Source organism: Mangifera indica, chromosome 16 (genome assembly GCF_011075055.1).
Source record: "Mangifera indica cultivar Alphonso chromosome 16, CATAS_Mindica_2.1, whole genome shotgun sequence".
Classification (NCBI taxonomy): Eukaryota; Viridiplantae; Streptophyta; class Magnoliopsida; order Sapindales; family Anacardiaceae; genus Mangifera; species Mangifera indica.
Window position 1 is genome coordinate 10,704,678 of NC_058152.1, and position 10,760 is coordinate 10,715,437.

Consider the following 10,760-nt stretch of genomic DNA (forward strand, 5'->3'; position numbering starts at 1 on the left):
TCTCACTCTCATTTTTATTCAAGATCAATTAGTAGGGATTCGTTCGTACAAAAGAAGTTTGTATTTTTGAATTCGATTCGAAAAAAAACTATTCATCAAAAAAAGGTATTTATACCAATCTTAGTCTAAAACTTAATTTTATTTGTTAAGTCTAGTTTATATGTCATAATATAGGGGTAAATGAATGTTAGACAAATATGGGGGGTTAAAATAATTTTAGATAAATATGGGTTTTTTTTATAATATACAATATATAAAGGATTTATATAACATGTTAAGAATAGATAGGTATTGCTTTGATACAAGACAACATACAAGGGTATTAAATAAAGAAAGAGATAATTGAGAGGTCAAATGAAATGTTATTAAAATTGGGGGGCATTTTGATATTAAACATTGTAGGAGCATTATAAATGAAATTTTAGGTTTTTTCGAATTTCACCGTTTTAGAATATATCGATTCGTATTTTCCAGATTTCTGAAAAAATTTTCGATTGTTGTCATTCTACGGTATTTCAACTTTTAGAATTCGAATTTCAGTTCTGTTTTTTCGAATTTCACCGTTTTAGGATATATTGACTCGTATTTTCTAGATTTTCGAAGAATTTTTTGATTCTTGCCATTCTAAGGTATTTCAACTTTTAGAATTCGAATTTTAGTTTCGTTTTTTCAAATTTCACCGTTTTAGGATATATCGACTCATATTTTCTAGATTTCTGAAGAATTTTTCGATTCTTGTCATTCTAAGGTATTTCAACTTTTAGAATTCAAATTTCAGTTATATTTTTTCTAAAATCACCGTTTTATGATATATTGACTTGTGTTTTCCAGATTTTCGAAGAATTTTTCGATTCTTGCCATTCTACGGTATTTTAACCTTTAGAATTCGAATTTCAGTTTTTTTTTTTAATTTCACCGTTTTAGGATATATCGACTCGTATTTTTCAAATTTTTAAATAATTTTCTGATTCTTGTCATTCTAGGGTATTTTAACTTTTAGAATTCAAATTTCAGTGTCGTTTTTTCAAATTTCACCGTTTTAGGATATATCGACTCATATTTTCCAGATTTTCGAAGAATTTTTCTATTCTTGTCATTCTAAGGTATTTCAACTTTTAAAATTCGAATTTCAGTTTCTTTTTTTCGAATTTTAACGTTTTAGGATATATCGACTCATATTTTTCAGATTTCTGAAGAATTTTTTTATTCTTGCCATTCTACGGTATTTCAACTTTTAGAATTCGAATTTCAGTTTTGTTTTTTGAATTTCACTGTTTTAGGATATATCGACTCGTATTTTTCATATTTCTGAAGAATTTTTTATTTTTGTCATTCTAAGGTATTTCAACTTTTAGAATTCGAATTTCAGTTCTATTTTTTTGAAAATCACTGTTTTATGATATATCAACTCGTATTTTTCATATTTCTGAAGAAATTTTTTATTATTGACATTTTAAAGTATTTTAAGGTATAGAATTTGAATATCTATTTCAAAGTATAGATATTATAAAAACGTTTTAAATAGAACGTTAAGAACATATAGATGCATTTTGATATAAGATAACATACGAGAGTGTTATATAAATTGTTAAATAATTATAGGGGGTTAAATAAAATATTAGAAAAATATGTAAAGTGTTTTTTATATTAATAATTGTACGACTGTTTTACATAGTTATTACAGATTTTTTTATTATAAATGAATAATTATTTTCAAAAACTTGTCATTGCAGGATTGATAATTAAAATAGATGGTTGTGCATCGGTTCGTTACCAGGGAGAATGGATTCAAGGTGGCAACAACACAATGAAATATGTTGGAGGAGTCAAACAATTGATTAAAATCCCTTATGGAACAACATTCGAGGGATTTATTGAGCTTTTGAAGAAGTCTTGCAGTATTGATCCAATGAAAAACTACCTTTAACTATCAATGAAGCCAAGAAAAATAGAGTTCGACTGTCCCGTATAGATCCAAAATGATGAAGATGTCCAGGGTCTTATTGATATGTCCCAGTACTTACAGGAATGTATTCTTGTTTTTGTTACATATACCCCAATTGAAGGGCAGAAGGAAGAAGATGAAGATGAAGATGAAGATGAAGAAGAAAGTAGTGGGGTCAAAAAAGAATACGATTTGAAAAAGTTGATTGATTTCAGTAATGACCTGTTGTACATTGCAAACTCATGGGCTCATGGAGAAAAAGATAGAGTTCTCGATTGGGGTGACTTTGATGGAAATGATATGTCCGATATTCCTTCAGAAGATGTAGAGCCTAAGTATATGACATCAGTTACCGAGGGTATGGATAGTTTGTAGCTTAAAGATCTTATTTCAGGTGGTGGAAATTATTCTGGGCTATTTTTTGACAATGCCCCTACTAATCCATTTAGGTGGCTTCCTGATTTTCCTCCACAGCCATCAACATCATCAGGTGATTCTAGATCGATTCGAGAGGAGAATGGTGTAAAGGTTGGTGATATTTTCCATAATAAAGTTCAATTGAAAGACGTTGTAAAGCAATTCGCCTTACTTAAAGGATTTCAATTCGGTGTAAAAAAGTCTGACAAGAAACATTGGGAAATTAAGTGCAAGGCTGAAAATTGTGAGTTGTATATACATGCAACCAAATCCACAGTCGGTGAAGTGTGGGGGATCAACTTTATGAATCTATCCACATATATTCAGTTGATCAAATCATGCCACATCACAGACAAGCTGGGGCCCGAGCTTTAGGTCAATTAATGAGATCAAAGTTTGTGATGATTGATTGCATTTATCGGCCTAAAGAAATAATTGTAGACATCGTCGACCGATATAAAATTGATATTTCATACTCACAGGCTTGGCGAGCAAGAAATTGGGCTATAAATTCATTAAGAGGTTCATCGGAGGAATCATTTATGCTTTTACTAGATTATTGCTACAATCTATAGCGTACTAATACAGGCACCATTACTGCTATTGAAATGGATGATGACCATCAATTTAAGAATTTTTTCATGGCATTAGGATGTTCCATTCGTGCATTCAGAGAATATCTCCGCCTGATTATTTGCATTGACGTTGCATTCTTTAAAGGTCGATATATGGGACATTTATTCATTGCAGTGGCTCTTGATGGTAATAACCAGATATATCCCATCGATTTCAGTGTCGATAAAAAAGGAGATCATGACACATGGTGTTGGTTTCTCCAGAGGATTAAAGAATGTATCCATGACCTATTTGAGTTAGCAATAATCTAAGATCGACATCATGCTATATACTTGACAATGGCTGAAGTCTTTCTAGATGTCCACCATGGATGTTGTTGTCATCATCTTCTGTGTAACATGCGAGCAAAGTATAAACGAGACTCAAAAGTATAGTGTTTTAAACAAGTAATTAAAATTGTAACAGTTTATCCTTTTCGTACATTTTAATTATAATCAGTTATCATAATTTTTTCCATCTTACAGGTTGCGGGGGCATATTGGAAAGCTGCAAAATCATACACAGAATCAGAATTTGAGGTGATGATGCAATCTCTTGACTCAATGAACCCTCAAGCTGGAGCTTATCTACGTGATGTCGGATTTGAGCATTGGAGTAGAGCGTACTTTCCAGGGTATTGTTACAACATCATGACCACTAACATTGCTAAGTCATTTAATACCTTTGTCAGACATGCACGAGGCCTACCCATCACAATGCTCCTGGAGTTCATTCGTGGTACCATATAGTGATGGTTTTACGAAAGAAGAAACCATGCAAGTAAGTATCAAATCATTATGAATTAAATGTTTTTTCTCGTGTTCTTTTTTCCCTTAGTTTTGGATATTACCAAATGTGTTGTTAATATTTTTTCAAATTACAGACGAATGTCCTAACTTTGTCACCCTTTGGGCAGAGGAGAAGATCAGCAGTTGTCTATCAAAGTCTACACATTTGGAAGTTCGATCGATTACATAGACTCGGTATCAAGTTGTCGATTTTGGTGGATTCATGGGTATTGTAGACTTTGGTGAAATGTCTTGCACATGTAGAAAGTTTCAGCTTTCATGTATTCCGTGCAAGCATGACATCGTCGTTGCACAACATATAAGACTCACGAATGTCAATGCATGGGTTCATCCATTCTTTCGGACCGATATCTACCGTGCAATATATCAAGAACTTGTCAATCCTCTTAGAAATCAATCTGATTGGTTGCACTCACCAGAAGGAATGGTTATTCTGCCCCCCTCCTCGATAGTCGTCGTCTGGGTCATCCCTCCAATAGAAATCGACGTCCTTCACAGGGAGAAAATGTGACACCGAGGATTTGTAGTCGTTGCCATGAACCAGGACACATACGAACCCAATGTAAAAGACCAGCACCCGTGCCGACCTCCGTTCCGCAGCATTCATCTAAAAAAGGCAAAGGGACAAGATTTTGAAATTTGGTGGAATCAATTTTGTTAGTTACATGATTCATCATTGTTGTACTTCAGTTACATGTAACCAATGTATTTTTATTATTGTTTCAAATGTGTAATTGTATTGATATGTGATATAATAACTTTAGTACATATTATTTCTTCATTTTATATTTGTTAGAATGAGTTGTTTGAGTATTTCTTTATTTCATCTAACGTTTGATAGTAACATCACTCAAATCAGAAATAATTTTTTATAAAGTGCATCATACACATACGCACATAAAAAGATGAAAAATAGAAAACAATAAAAAAGGAAATGATAAAAGGTAAAAAATAATATTTTGGTATCTTAGAACGGTGTAATTCAAAAAAACGGAATTAAAATTTGAATTCTAAAAGTTGAAATACCCTAGAATGGCAACATTCGTTAAATTTATCAGAAATATGGAAAATACAAGTCGATATATCCTAAAACGGTAAAATTCAAAAAAACGGAACTGAAATTCGAATTCTAAAAGTTGAAATACCCTAGAATGGCAAGAATCGAAAAATTCTTCAGAAATCTGAAAAATATGAGTCGATATATCCTAAAACAGTGAAATTCAAAAAAACGAAACTGAAATTTGAATTCTAAAAGTTGAAATACCCTAGAATGGTAAGAATCGAAAAATTCTTCGAAAATCTGGAAAATAAGAGTCGATATATCCTAAAATGGTGAAATTTGAAAAAATAAAACTGAAATTCGAATTCTAAAAGTTGAAATACCTTAGAATGGCAAGAATCGAAAAATTCTTCTGAAATCTGAAAAATATGAGTTGATATATCCTAAAACGGTAAAATTCGAAAAAACAAAACTGAAATTCGAATTCTAAAAGTTGAAATACCCTAAAATGACAAGAATTGAAAAAAATCTTCGAAAATCTGAAAAATACAAATCGATATATCCTAAAACGATAAAAAAACACATTGTTAAATGTGTCAAAAAAACACAAAATTCAAAAAAACTGAATCTCAAACTCGAAAACTATATATGGAAAAACCCTAAATCAGAAAAAACGGATATAAAATTCGAAAACTACACGTTGAGAAACCCTATATAAGAAAATTTTCAATTTACCCCCTAAAAAAATTCCTATTATAAACAGGTTCAATATTTTCCCTGACTCCTTAGTAATTTTCTAGTCTCTTAGCACCCCTGTAGTTTCAAAAAAGCAAATTTCCCCCCAACACACGATATACACTATAACAACCCACTGTGATGTGGCAAATTTCAAAAAACTCCACAGTGGATTTAGGACTCTCCACAGTTCCCTGATTTTTTGAAAAAGGCTAATTAACCCCCTAACCCACTGTTGACAGTGGGAGAAATCGTTCCACAGTGGGAAACACTGTTCCCACTGTCGACTGCCGATAGCTTCGGAATGAATTTTTGGCCAAAAATTTATCGTTTCGGCCTCCAATTTCAACACAAATCAAATCTATGTAGGCTATAACACAAAACCCCTCAACCAATTCAACGAAAACGACCAAGAATCAAAACATTTCAAGCATTGTTCAAAATCAAAACCCTAAACTCTAAACCGTAAAATCTCACTCAAATCTCAATAATATGAACAATAAATTGATTCAAACAAGATGACGGAAGATATTCTAACGTGTTGTGCCATTTTTGGTTGTTGGAAACCACAAAAATCGTCGAAAATTTGGCCGACAATGCGATGACAGTGGGACAAGGGAAAATTTCGAATTTTTCCCTATTTTTGAATAGTGATTTCACAGTGGGGACAGGGGAAATTTGCTAGGTTTATATATGGGCAATTTCGACATTTCACAAAAGTTGGGTATTTTTGCTTTAATCTGAATTTTTTGGACAATTTCGTTTAAACCCCTTACTTTTACCTATTTTTTATAATTTCTAGTGTAAATATGACTTGTCATAATGCCACTTTCTAATTTCTAGTGCATATTATTAAAGAGTAATTTACAATTTTCTATGTGAGGATTACTTTTTCAATCCCAATATATTAAATATATTTTATATTCAAAATTTAACTTCGATAATAAAAAAGAATCAAACAGTTTAAGTATCATAAAACCTTTAATTATTTTATTTTTTAAAAATGATTATACCGTTTTAAATTAACAAAATTTTAAATTAATCTTTTACGTATCAAATGTCATAAATCCATTTCTTCCTCTTTTACTTTCACCCTATGTTTTTCGACATATTTTATTGATTTTATTGATTTTGTAGTAGGTTCGAGTTTATATAATCTTGGGTTTGGATGAATGATGGTCATGATGGTGCAAATTTCCAAACTTTAAATTGTAGTGATTAGGTTACAAATTTTAAACTTGTAAAGGTCAAGTAGTCATGTTTAGGGTTCTTAAGGGTATGGGTGGGTAGTGGTTTTAATAGGGTTTGAATGGGTGTTAGTTTTGGTGGTTCGAGTTTTCAAACTATAGTAACTTAATTATGGGTTTGCAAACTTATAAAATAATCAAGATGTCACATTTAAAATGTTAATGATGATATCCGAAAACAGCCATTATTTTTATTTTTCAAAAATTTTGGATGTTAAAAATTTAATCTTTTAATGGAGTTAAGTTTTACATGAAAAAAAGTTTAATTTATGTATTGAGTAGGCGAAAAAGTTTTAATTCTAGACCTTGGGTGGAAAATCAAATAATTCTATTAATAAAAAAAAAAAAAGATGGCTAGTCATTGAGTCCTTTAACATCCTGGTAGTTCCTTGCTAGTAGAAAATATCCTTTTGAGTGAATCACATGGTCCTGCCTAAGGTTTATCCTTAAAACACTTTTTCACGCTTAGTTGATATAAATAACTTTCTTACCCAAAAATAAAATATAAATAATAATTTTTCATTCAAAATTAAATTTTGCTAATAAAATAATAGAATTAAAAAATAAAATTATTATTTTATCCATACTATTTATTTTTTAAATTATTATATAACTCTAAGCTAACAAAAAAATTTAAAATAATATTTTAAATATTCAAATTATATACAAGTTCATTTAATTTCTTTTCTTCTTACTCTTACCCCTTCTTCCTCTTTTCTTATAAATAAGGGTATCTTTGTTATGTAATCATATATTAGGAGATAATTTGTAATTTTTGAAAAATCAAACATCTTTATGAAAAATTTAGAGGGTTATTTGAAATTTAAAAAAGTTTTGGGGTCATTTAGAAGTTTTTGAACTATCAATTTACATTTTAATAGTTTCAAAAATGATAGTTACATCCCTAAAAATTGAATAAAATGCGATCGTATTTTTTAATAATTAAATTATCATACTTAAAATGTTTGAGTCTAATAAAAATTTATTGCTTTTTATTTTTAACATTAATAGAATAATATTATTATTTTGCTCTTATGTTGTTAGTTTTTATTAATAGAGTTTGAGTTTGAATAAAAAAATGTTATTTATATAAATTAAGAATGAAAAACTGTCTTTAAACCAAACCTTAGGTGGGAAAATAATTAATTATCTTTAAAATCACAATCGCTTGTGTCCTGCAATCCACTTGCTTTTGCCCATGATAAAAACTTAAACAAATTTGGGAGATTGCACATCGGCTTGTTAATTGCTTATTAAATTAAAGACTGAGTTATATTTTCTTGTTAAAAATAATTTTCACTCAGGAGTAAAATAATAATTTTTTTATAAATTAAAAGGTGAAAAATTAAAATATAACTCTTTACAAGTTTCACCCAAATGTTTTAAATATGAATTGTTGACCTTCTATGGGATTGAAAATTTGCAATTTAATCACTTTAAAGCTTGTAAATCCTAGTTCTAGTCGAATTCGTTATTTACAACAACTCATCTTTATTTGTCAACAAACTCACCACTGCCACAATCTCTTCATTTCAACTTATGTTGATTGACTCATTGGAGAAGTTGCCACAATTTTGTTGTTCCTATTTCTTGACTTGAAGATCTCTTTCCGTTGCCTATACGTCAACATTTTGAAGTTGGACAAGATTGTGAGGGTTGACCAATAAACTTAAGAAGAAGAAGGTGAATGTGAAAGAAATGAGACAAAAGTGAATGTTTATGAAATTTGGATAAGGTAAGGATTTTCCTTTTTAAATTTTGATGATTTGAGGTTAAATTTTAAAATTATGGGTGACAATAGAATTTTAAAATTTTGTTACTAGAGGGTGAAGGTAAAAATTTTGTTTGTTTTAATATTTGATTTTTTTTTTAAAACAGTGGAGTGAAAAACATTTTAACACCAACTAGTAGAGTCGGATTTGAATTAAATTGATTCGAGTTTGATCATCAATTTGATTTTATCAAGTTCAAAATAAGTTGTCATGAATTAACAGTGACATTTAGTGTTGACTCAATGAGTCATTATCTTTTTATTTTGATAATAACAAATTAATATGTTGTTAATCATATTAACTAACAATTTTACTTAAATATAAAATTAGATCATAAGAATTTACCTAATACATTTGAAGAGGTAACAAAATGAAAATAAAAAACAATATTCAGGTGAAGGATTTTTGAAGATTTAAAAAAAACTCAAGTTTAGGTAAATGATTTTGGTATATTAAAGTATTAGTTTTGATTAAACATTTTGTTTGTGTGCGAAAGTTCACCCAAAAATTTGCTTTCATATCTTTCCCATTTTTTGGTTAAAATATAATTTTTTCAAACTTTTTGAGTTAAGCCAAATTTTTAATCAAATTTCAATAACTCATTTGAAATTATAATTATTTATGGATCAAAATTTCATATCTCAAAGTTGGTTTTGAAAGAGTTTTTCAAATTGGATTAAATTGTCACTTTTCAAAGTTTTAAGGGAAAATAAAATTTTTAAAATTCAAGGGGTAAAAGTATAAAATTTAGTGGACTCAATTTTACCAATAGAATTTTTCGATGGGAGGCATCGGATCATCCAGAAACCATGTATTTTGACTTTTAGAAATCTGATTGATCGAATTTCTTTTAATCGATCGAATTGTGTTATAAATTTTCTAATAGCTAGTGTCACATGGATGCTATAAAAGTGTCACATCATATATGGTTGATTGAATTACATCTTGGTGATCGAATTTTGCATTTTTTAGAAAATTAAAAATAGCTAGTTTTGTGTACAATGATAGTTTTCTTTTTTCTCCCCTATATAAACTCAATCAAATCCACTTGAAAATGACTTTTGCAACCAATAACTTCCATACATTTGTGAACAAACTGTTATTGAACTATTTACTTGCAATTCATTTTCTTGAATACACTTGTGTTAGATTGTATTAAACTATAACTTTTATATTAACTTTTTGGGAGAGTTTTAAACTTTATTTTCTCAAAAAATTTAAAGTTCAAACTTGGCTTGGGTTTGGATTATGAGTTAAATAGATGTCTCGATTCAGTTCAAACTTGACTCATAACTCAATTTGAATTACGTTAAATAATTGTTAAACGATGTCATTTTGTCAATGAGTCATGAATATGAATTACGAATCTGAGTTACATATCTTAATCATAAATTTGAACTATAAATTTAAACTAAACTTGAACTAAACTATCTTTATTTGAATCGAATTTGAACTATCCTTAATAATAACTTGATGAATTCAAGTCAAATTTAAACCAATTTTTTTTTCATTCAAACTAAACTTATGTTATGATGTATTTAATTTTGATTCGGTTCATATTCAACCCCATCGACACTTCTCATTGAGTTTTTACCGGTTAAATATAATAATTCATGGATGGACCCCAAAAGATAATTCAAATAATGACTAATCATTTTCACATTTAAGAGTTTCAAAGTTATATCATCCATAATTAATATTATCAAAAAATTAAAAAAAAATTTACTCTACAAGTATCTATATTATAGTAATAAATAAGGATTTATTAATAAAAAGTAAATTATTACTATATATAATTTAAATATACAAAATCAATACATTATTGAGTCATCATCTCTATTACTACAATATGTTGATCCAGTTTTGCAAATAAATTTACATTTTGAAAATTGTAGATTTTAATGTACTAATATTCTCAAAAAAAAAAAATTATAATGTTGGTGGTTACAAAATTTAAATTCAAATTCAAATATTAACTATCCGAGCAGTTGCATTAAAGGCAAAATCACAGTGACACTAAATAGATAAGCAAATTATTGTTTTCCATCATACACACATGATATTAAGTAAATGATAATTATAGTTAGATTCAAAATAAGTTTGTTCAAGTATGATATAAACTCTGTTCGAATAAACTTGAACTCAAGCCCTACATGTACGAACTTAAACCTGAATCTAAGCTTAAATATATTTGAACACTAATCACAAATCTGAACCTGA

The 10,760-nt window shown here is 29.0% G+C and overlaps 1 long non-coding RNA gene across 1 annotated transcript; it reads left to right on the forward strand.

Moving 5' to 3' along the window:
- The first annotated feature begins 2,808 nt into the window (after window positions 1–2,808).
- Window positions 2,809–4,473, forward strand: LOC123199772. Its single transcript, XR_006498417.1, has 3 exons — window positions 2,809–3,366; window positions 3,463–3,757; window positions 3,861–4,473. It is a non-coding gene; the product is annotated as an uncharacterized LOC123199772 (long non-coding RNA).
- Window positions 4,474–10,760: the final 6,287 nt, after the last annotated feature.